This window comes from Physeter macrocephalus, chromosome 11, assembly GCF_002837175.3.
Source record: "Physeter macrocephalus isolate SW-GA chromosome 11, ASM283717v5, whole genome shotgun sequence".
NCBI lineage: Eukaryota > Metazoa > Chordata > Mammalia > Artiodactyla > Physeteridae > Physeter > Physeter macrocephalus.
In genome coordinates this window covers 146233360-146244060 of record NC_041224.1, presented here as the reverse complement: position 1 = coordinate 146244060, position 10701 = coordinate 146233360, and positions in this window count along the sequence as shown.

Below are 10701 nucleotides of genomic sequence, written 5' to 3'. Positions count from 1 at the left end.
GCCGGCGCGTCCGGAGCCTGTGCTCCGCAACGGGAGAGGCCACAGCAGAGGGAGGCCCGCATACCACAAAAAAAAAAAAAAAAAAAAAGAGTGATTTTACTATAGTATATGTATAATTACTATATAATGATATGTAAATTTTACTTCAATAAACCTGACTTTAAACAATGATATTGTAATAAATACCAAAGAATATTGGAGGAGGGAAACAATGCATTCTCTTTAGAAAAATTCAAATAATATCAGGGTATACATAATAAAAAAATGAAAATCCCCTCTCTGCCTTCTTCCATCCTGCTTCTATTAAGAGTTTGCGCATATTCTTTCAAATACTTTTATGCATACTCACTTACATTTTTAAAAATATGGAAATGTGATACCATGTTATGCCTTGTTTTGTAACCTGCTTCATGCATGTCACTTTTCATTGCTGTTTATCAGTAAATAAAAATCTCTCTCATCTCCCGCCTCAGCATACCTCGCTGTCAAGGATGCAGTGGGCTTTCCATAACTGTTGTTGACCGTTTCCTCTTGCCATTAGTCAACTGGCCAGAGAGGGTCGGCCTGACCATCAAGAGCAACAGACTTACACCAGCAGCTGTCAGCATCCAGAGGACACTGTGTTCCTTGGACCTATTACCAAACCAGCCAGGTCAGTTTCTCCTCCTATTTCAAAGCAAATTTCCTCTCCTACTTCTTGAATGGCCACAGCACTTGGCCTGTAATTGCACTGCAAGGGTGGGGGGAGAAGGGAATGTGGCCCCACAAGAAAATCTTCCTATGAACACAGAACATCATCGTTCCTAATTATTTATTTATTTGAATCAATATGCTTAGAGCTTAAACAAGTCAACTGATCCTTGAGAGACTTGTTCAAGGTCAAACAAGCCCCTGGCAGTGATGGGAAGGAAGGGGGCAAGGTGGCTGTGCTGACTTCAGCCTGCAGAAAGGCTGTGCCAAGAGCTGCCATCCCTACCAAACCCAGAGGGAAATGCCAGAGGCTTGGGTTTCGGTGTTGGCAGTTGGAAGAGCCGGTTAGATTTTGGAAGGGTAAAGGACAGCTTCGGCAGCGTTTTCCCTATTTGCCCTAAAAGAGAGAGCACCTGAGTGCTCTAGACACATAACTGTCTACTTCACAGCCTGAGCGTCTCAGACTGCTGCCTTTCATTGCCCTGACACCCTTGACCTGCTGTCTCAGTCAAATGTGTGGCAACTTCTGACTGTGCTGATCACAGAAGGGTCCCACATAAGGAATTTGCAAGCCGGGGTTCTCCAACTCACTGCGCTACCAATTGGAGCGGGCAGGGAGCTTATGTAACTTGGTAGAGGTGGCGACAACTATGCTGAGCTCGATTAAAAGCAGTGGTTTGGGCTTCCCTGGTGGCACAGTGGTTGAGAGTCCGCCTGCCGATGCAGGGGACACGGGTTTGTGCCCCGGTCCGGGAAGATCCCACATGCCGCGGAGCGGCTGGGCCCGTGAGCCATGGCCACTGAGCCTGTGCTCCGCAACGGGAGAGGCCACAACAGTGAGAGGCCCGCGTAAAGCAAAAAAAAAAAAAAAGGAGTGGTTTGGGATCATATGGCTAGGTCATTTCCAAAGTTCCCTCCTATTCTAAAGTTCTCTATTATGTTCCCAGCCAAGGCAGCAGTGCTGTGGTTAAAATCACGCATTTCGGCCTCAGAGAGGCTTGGGTTCAGATCCTGATTCAGCCATCTACCAGCTAAGTGATGTTGGGCAAGTGACTTGACCTTGCTCAACTTCAGTTTCTTCATCTTCAATGGGCTGTGATGATGCAGGACTTAGCACAACACCTGGCACAGCAAAAATGCTCAGTACTGGGCTACCATTATTATTATTATTAAGAAATGTCTCTTTCTGGGAAAACACGCAAAGTTTTTCTAGACACCAGGATCCTTCCTTCTGAAACTGTTACTGAGTAGAATAAACGAGGATGTGACAATCTGAAAGAGAGAACTGGTCAGACGTTCTTTTTTATTGTTTTACTTTAAAAGGTCAGAGTGATAACCATAAGGTATGGTTCTCAGAGGTAATTACTGAAGAAAAGTGAGAGGGGAGGTTAAATGACTGTTCAAGGTCACAAAGCTAATTAATTTGCCAATCTGTTCCTAACCTCAAATTTCTCCTGTGTCCCAGTCAAGCATCCTGCTTGCGGCACCACGCTGCCTAACTCTTAACGGTGCTCTGAGATACCTTGGTATTAGAAGTGTCACTCAGAGTCTCTGGGTTGTATTAATATTAAGCTATCATTTATTAAGCACTTGCAATTTGCCTGGCGCTGTGCTCGAATCATTGTTCATTCAGTCCTTAAAACACCCTGTATGTAAGTATCACTTCCCTATTTTCTGGCAGAGAAACTTAGGCACAGAGAGGTTAATCACGTTGCCCAAGGTCACACAGCCAGTAAGTGGTAGAGTCAGAATTCTGGTAGCAATTTAATTCAGTGGGTCCAAGGGGGTCAGAATGTGACGGGGTCCCTGTCAGCTCTAAATCACGGCTGTATGGGATCTGAGTATTTAGGATTCTAAGGTACTCTGAGGCACCCAACATTTGGAGCACAAGATGATCCCCCTAAAAACTCTGCCTCTTTGTGCTTCCATGTGTTGGTGGGAATGACTCACATCAAAGCAAGAGCTAGACAGGAAGAACCTGATCTTTGCTTGGCAGCAGACTCTCAGCCTGACCTTCTCAAACTGAAAGAGAAATGTCATTCCATTGGACTTCCCCACACTCAGTGGCAAGAGGCTTTCTTCCTAGAATATTCTCCAAATCACCAAAGACATGATGTGCGACTTACAGCATGATTCAGAGGAAGCCAGTAAGGCTGAGAGTTGAGAGCTGAGCCTGGCAGGGAAGACCTGTAGATTTGGGCTGAAGGAGCAGCAGCAGAAAAGGTCAGGGCTACCTGGCAGAAAGCTTTATATCTGCCCATGTTCTGGCCTGGTTTCTGTGTGCAAAGAAAAGCAGAAGGTAAAATCTGAGGAGCATTAATGACTAGTAGTAATTGTTAGTAGCTAAGCGGCTAGCATAGGGGAGCAGTTATAAGGGTACAATGTCTGGAATCCAGCACACTTGGATTTTTTTCCTGTCAGGTCTATTATGAGCTGGGTTGCAATTGGTATGTCATTACCCTCTCTGGGCTTCGTGCCCTCACCTGTAAGGTGGGAAAATAACAACAGTCATTGCGAAGAGGCATGTAAAGCAGGAAGCCCAACGCCCAGGGCATGGAAAGTGCTCAACAAATGTCTGCCAGTATTAACTGTGATTCTAAATAAACACTCTCCTTTGCAGCATTGCTCCAAATACTCAGTAAACATTCTCAGCTGATTTCTGTGGCCTCTGTTCGCTAGTTTAGCTCACAAATTTAGAGTTGTCTCTGAGTTGCCCTTCCCAATCCTGGGAAAGTTACTTTCTACCTGCTTTTATAAGTGATGTGTAGAAATTTTTATTTTTCAAAATATTGTCATACATACTCATATACTGCTGGTGGGGATGCAAAATAGTACTGCTACTTTGAAAAACAGCCTGGCAGTCTCTTATAAAGTTAAACATTAACTTACCATACGACCCAGCAATCCCACTCTTAGGTACTTATCCAAGAGAAATGAAAACTTATGTTCACACAAAAACCTGTATGCAAATGTTTATAGCAGCTCTATTCATAATTGTCAAAAATTGGAAACAACCCACATGTCCTTCAGCTGGTGAATGGATAAACAAACTAGTATATCCATCAATGGAATACTACCTGGCAATAACAAGAATGGACTGGTGACATATGCAACAACTTGGATGAATCCCAAATGCAAAGTGAAAGAAGCTAGACCCAAAAGGCTATATACCATATGATACCATTTCTGTGATATTCTAGAATAGGTACAATTATGGCTATAGAAAATAGGTCAGCCATGGTTTTCAGGGACTGGGGGCGGTGGAAGGGGTTGACTAGAAAGCGGCACAGGAGAATTTTAGAGGGTGGTAGAACTGTTCTATAGCTTGATCGTGGTTCTAGGTTGCATGACTGTCGGAAATGTATGCTTAAAAGGGTGAATTTTACTTTATGTAAGTTACACCTCAATTCTTAAAAAAAAAAAAAAGGAAATACTGGCACATGCATAATATCATTTTACCTGCATAGCTCCATCACCTAGGGTGGGTTCTCTCCTGTTTGCACTGGGAAGGTGAGGCTTGTAGAGGGACGTGGAGCTCCAGTAGAATCAGGACAAGCCCCCTTACTTAGAGCTACATCCACTCTGATTGTGAGGTACTCCAAGATTATAGCCCCTGCAGTCACTTCTCTCCCCCATCTTTCCTTTCCCATAAATGTCTAATGTTTTGAGCCATCTGTTTAAATAACACCAAGAATTAATCAATTAACTTGTTAAATGTTTAGTGGTGGGTATCTGAATTCCACAAAGCTTCAGAGAGCCATATTCCTTCCAAGGTCCCCAGGGAGGAGATAAAGGACACTTCTTTGAAGAAACCACATGCCCTGGGGCATACATGTGGAACTTGGGGTTGGTAGGCAAAATATTCTTGGCATGGTAAGCAAGAAGACAGATTAAAGCTGCAGAATCTGTCACACTTAGCAGTGACTTCCAAACTGCCTTGAGGAATGCATTTTGCTTTTGGAGAGCCTCACAATGAAGACTGATTGAATTATTATTTTAAATAAAAGCTATTGTCCCATTCAACCTCAAACATCTCCATTGAAGATCTGTGATTTTTGCTTGTTTACTCTTTTTAAATTGAGCTTTGATCATATGGTCAAACATATGAGAAATATTATTCCATTATATTAAAATTTCTCCTACCTAATATAAACTATTATATATCACTAACAGTAGCCAAAGTGATCAGTGGAACAACTTCCATCAACAAACTTCCAATGTCTATAAGGAAACTAACCCTATCAAACAAAACATCCTCTGCTGGCCTTTTCTTAAGAAAGCTGTGAACAGATGCCTTTCGTTTTCTGACAAAGGAGTCAAATTAGTTCAAGGACTACAAGTAAGGCATGGCTAAACACAGATTGGCCCTTGACATAATCTCCTCCTCTCCACGCTGACCCCTAAGCCCTCAGAATTGTTGAAACACATTTTGAGAAGAATTCAGAGCCAGGCATTATTAGCAGGGACTGCCCTGCCAACCACAATGTGTGGAGCAAAACCCAAACAAATAGCCTCATCGTTTTCTATCAACCCTGGGTGTTCAGGTCAGGTAGGGAAGTGCTACTCAGCTCTCTGGTAAAGGTGAAACCATCTTCGTGTTTTTTCTCCAGGTACTTCTAAGAATGAGTTAACATTTATCTATGCAGTCTATAAAGTACGATGGCACGGAAATAAACAATTGCAAGGTTCAGTCCCACACTGTTTATTGTGTACCCACCACGTGCTAGCTACCGTGCTGCGTGCCAGGGATATGATTAGGAGCAAAATGGGCATGGTCCCTGACCTCACAGAGCTTACGGTCTAGTGGGGATGACTGTCCATAAATAAGTAAATAAACACCAAATAAAAACAGATGGTGATTGTCTTAGTTGATTTGTAGTGCTATAACAAAATACCACAGACTGGATGGTTTATAACCACAGAAATCTTTTGCTTACAGTTCTGGAGGCTGAAAGTTCAAGGCACTGAACAGTCTACTCTTCAGGGAGAAAAAAATATAGTAGGAATACTCTGGTCCTGTGCTCCCTCCTTTATTACCCCATGGAGGAGGAGTGATTCATCAGCCTGGAGAACAAGAGGAGAAACTGATTGCCCATGGCTCACCCCATTCCCACTAACCCAGCTTTGGAGAATCCAGGAGGACTGCCCAGAGGAGGTGATAGCTCCTCTGGGAAGGAAGAGGGAGTAGTTTGGGGGAGGTGCCAGAATGTGGAAATTCCTGGAGGCAAAAGGAAACACGGTCCTTTGGGGGAAAGGCAAGAAATTCCGTACGGCTGGAGCATAGAGGGTGAGAGATCAGCAGCTGAAAGATGAAGCTAGCAAAGGAGCCAGATCATGAAGGGCCTTATGTGCCAAACTATGGAGTCTAAGCTTTATCCTGAGGGCACTAAGAGGGATAATAAGGTTTAATCAAGAGAGTGAAGATACATTATTCCTGCTAGATCAATCTGGCTGCAGGGTAGAGAAAAGAAGAAGGATTGGAAGTTCCCAGCACTCTCTGAAAATGTGATAAAAAAAGGAAAGGGTCCTTTGCTGTGCTAGAGATCTTCCTTTTGGCCCTCCAGGTCGAATTGTCCTGGGCCCTGGGTCTGAGCTCCTGTCAGAGGGCCCTCTCCATACAGCCCCCCTCCCAGCTCTAATAACCACTCATTCCCTCTCCCCTACAGGCCGAGGGGCGGGCACAGAGTCCCAATGGTAGCGTGCAATCCCTTGTAGTTTTTTTACACCCTGCCCACATATTTATAAACAACTTCGTTATTTAAAACTCCTCAAATGATCCTAATTTGAGTACGCCAGATGGTTCCTGCTGGTATCCTTGGGGTTACATCCCCCCTGCCCACCTCAAAAAAAAGAGAAAGCAAGTATAAGTGACATGGGGAAAGGATGGGACATCTTCCTCAGGATTATGGCTGGAGAAGTTTGCTGCTTAAGAAAGATAATGGTCTTACTGAGATAGTGGTTGTCTTTTTTTTTTTTTATAAATTTATTTATTTATTTTTGGCTGCATCGGGTCTTCGTGGCTGCGTGCCAGCTTTCTCTAGTGTGGCAAGCGGGGGCTACTCCTCGTTGCGGTGCGCGGGCTTCTCATTGCGTTGGCTTCTCTTGCTGTGGAGCACGGGCTCTAGGTGCGCGGGCTTCAGTAGTTGTGGCACGCGGGCTCAGCAGTTGTGGCTCGCGGGCTCTAGAGCACAGGCTCAGTAGTTGTGGTGCACAGGCTTAGTTGCTCCGCGGCATGTGGGATCTTTCCAGACCAGGGCTCGAACTCGTGTCCCCTGCATTGGCAGGCGGACTCCCAACCACTGCACCACCAGCGAAGCCCTGTGGTTGTCTTTTAATAGCCCTACTGTTTTGGTGAGAATGATGCTGCTCACTTAAAAAGGAAAGAAAAAGAAAAATCTTTGGAAATCTCACCTCCCAGAGACAAATGCTGTTAACATTTTTGCTGAATATTTTTCTACACATTTCTCTATACATATATACTCATACAGATACGTTAGACTTTGTATGAATGAATCATACTCCAAATGCTGAATCAAACCTACTTTTTCTCATCCATAAGCCTCAAGTTTTGAGTTGCTGGTGGACTAATCCAAGTAGACCTGTCAGGAAACAAACTGAATATAGTCATCTTGAGTTCAAGCCTTGAGGTCGCCATCAGAGAGCAGAGAGATGGTCATGAAAGCCTCACGAGGCAGAGGATCCCATCAGGCAGAGGGTGGGAGGGGAAGAGGTGAGGGCCACCACAGAGCCACTGGAACTCAAACACTGACAGTTCAAGAAGAACCAGAGGAGACAGAGAAGGAACAGTTAAGGAAGTAAGAGAAAGGAGAGTTCTTGGCCTTTGAGAAAGAGGCGTGGTCCACGGTGAAGAAGGCCACTGTCAGGTCAAGGGAGGTAAGGGCTTTGGATTTAGCAGTAAAAAGGTAGCTGGTAGCCTGGATAAGAGTGATTTTAGTTGGGAATTCCCTGGTGGTCCAGTGGTTAGGACTTGGCACTTTCACTGCCAGGGGCCTGTGTTCGATCCCTGGTTGGGGACCTGAGATCCTACAAGCCACTTGGCATGGCCAAAAAAAACAGTGATTTTAGTCAAGTGGTAGAGTGGAAGCCAAATTGTAAAAGAGCTGAGGAGAAAATGGAGGTAGTCTGCCCCCCCAATTTGCTGTCCCCCTCCTCCCTCATCAGAGCTTTTTCAAACTCTAATGTGTGTATGAATCACCTGAGCATATTGTTACAGTGCAGATCTGATTTAGTAGGTCTGGGGTGGGCTCTGTATTTCTAGCAAGCTCCCTGGTGATGTGGATACCACTGAACCAAACTTGAAGCAGCAAGGGGTTAGCTTGGGCTGCCCAGTGCCAAGGCCCGGTCTTGATAAGTGCTTTACCAAAGACACTCAAGTGTACAGATATAAAAATAAATTCTGAGGGTCTTACATTATTATTCACATCAGAAAAGTACTGAAAAGGAAAACTAGAGGACATTTCTTCACTCATATCTCTAGTTCTGTCCTACGTACGTGGCCTTCCTCATGAAAGTCCCTTCACTTGGGTCACTTAAAACTTACTAGGATTTTCTAGTTATCTTCTAGTTATTATTTCTACTTTATTTGCATTAGGCCCAAGAACATGCCAAGATCACATTCCTTTGAAATTTGTTAATATTTGCTTTATGGCTCAAAGCATGGTCAGTTTTTGTAAATGTTCCATGAGTGCTTGAAAAGAACATATTCTACAATTAGGTGCTTATTAACTGGATTGACAGGTCTTCATATTTTATTAATTACTGAGAAGAGATGTGTTAAAATCACCTGTCTCTCTACCTGGAAAGCCTTTCCTCCTCACCTCTCCTACTTGCCCAGTCTTCCATCCAACAACTGGGGACTCATGGTGACCAAATTCTGACCCAATCTCTGCAGATCCAGTCCTTCCCCTCGTGGAGCTGACAGTCTAATAAGATTTACCTGGTCACCAATACCTCCCCTCCTCACCTCAGACCTGGAAATAATTCTCCCTCCTCTGAGCTCTTACGTCATTCACTGCCTGTGTAGCTAATTTAACACTCAGTCTGTCTTCGTTGCAATTATTTGTGTTCATAATTTACTCCAGCTTTTAGACTCCACATGAGCAAAGATTATCCTATTTTCTATATAACTGCTTTATTAAAATTATTGACAAACCATAAAATTCACTCTTGTAAAGTGTACGATTCAGTGGAAGACTATCTTATTTATCTTGGCATCCTCTGTAGCAGGGGTCCTCCATCTTGGTTGCACATTGGAATCACCTGTAGAGCTTTAAAAAAAAGTACTGCTACCTGGTTCTCACCCCCAGAGGTTCTGACTTAACTGGTTTGGGATGTGGCCTGGGCATCAGAATTTGTAAAGCCCCCAGAGGGATTTTAACTTGTAGCCTGGGTTGCCTTATAGTGCTTTGCACATAACTGCCACTCAATAATTGTTGTAATCATGAATTAGCCCTAGGTTCCAGCTAATTAACTCACTCAAGAACTACCTTCCCTGGCTCCCTTCTAGCCCAGCAGCTCCTATAATGATCTGCTTATGTTTCTCTCCCCCACTTAGTGTAAAAGGAAGACTGAGACAAAAGCATTTAGAAAAGATAAGTTTACTTGCAAAGACGTGCTGAGTTCAGTAGGATTGGACCACTGAATAAGAAATACAACAGATGGGCTTCCCTGGTGGCGCAGTGGTTGACAGTCCACGTGCTGATGCAGGGGACACGGGTTCGTGCCCCGGTCGGGGAGGATCCCACATACCGTGGCGCGGAGCGGCTGGGCCCGTGAGCCATGGCCACTGAGCCTGCGCGTCCGGAGCCTGTGCTCCGCAATGGGAGAGGCCACAACAGTGAGGCCCGCGTACCGCAAAAAAAAAAAAAAGAAATACAACAGATATTTAAAGGAAAAATGTAAAGATTACCATGTTTACATTTATCTCTTCAGCATAGATAGTATGCTCACATGGGAAGATATGTCACAAATGACATATTCCCAAATTTCTGTATTCAAAAGTCAGGGATAAACTGGTTTTCATTAGGGAATCAGTAAATGATGGGAAAAGCACAAGATTTCATTCATTTTAGACAGCAGATTTTAAAAAGTAGTTCGGATACTTTGTCTTAGGGTTGAAAGTGTCTTATTATCAGTAGTATTCTTCCTCCTGTGGGAGTTGATGTACACTCTTAAAATGGCAGCAGGGCAGTCTCACTTTTGTTTCCACAACCATAAGCTTCATGAAGACAGGGTCCGTTACAGTCTTAGATATTATGGCATTCCCATGCTGGCACATGTTGGACGTTCAATATATATTAATGAAATGGATACGATCACACCTCATGCCACAGTACTTAAATAAGATTTTAACGGGATAGGGAGCTGCACCAGTTTTCCATTTTGATACTTTTCACAATTCTTAATTATGGTACTCTGAACTGGGGCACTCCTCAAACTGCTTAGGCTACAACAAATTCAGAAGGAGCTTTTATTTCCACGTAAACGATAGTTGAGGGGCGAGTGTCTGTGAATGGACGACCCTCACGTGAGTAACAAGATGGTCAGTCCCGGATGAACGAAGACACGATTCTCGTGGCTGGGAGTGATCCCTCAGCGAGGCCGGTCATCTTGCCTATCCTGTAATACCATTTAACACCTACTATTGACACCTCCCCATAGCCAGATCCCAGGGATCCGCGTGGGCATCCGGAGCCGCGCCCCCAAGTTCGCCGCAGCAGCATCCCCCCTGCAGGGGCGTTACGCCCCAGGGCGCAACGCAGAGCGACTCACACATCTAGAAGACAAGAGTAAAACCCGTCGCACCAAAGAGAGGCAGCGTTATTTAGGCAGGCGGCTACTCCTCCAGAGATTCCACCCTGTCCCCTGGGCCCGGCGCCCGGCGCTCAGCCTGTGCCCGGCTCCAGGAGCCCCAGCTCCCTCCACGTGTCCTATCTTCCCAGCAGCCACCTCTGCTGCCTCGGGAGGAAAATCTCCTGACAACTCGCGGTC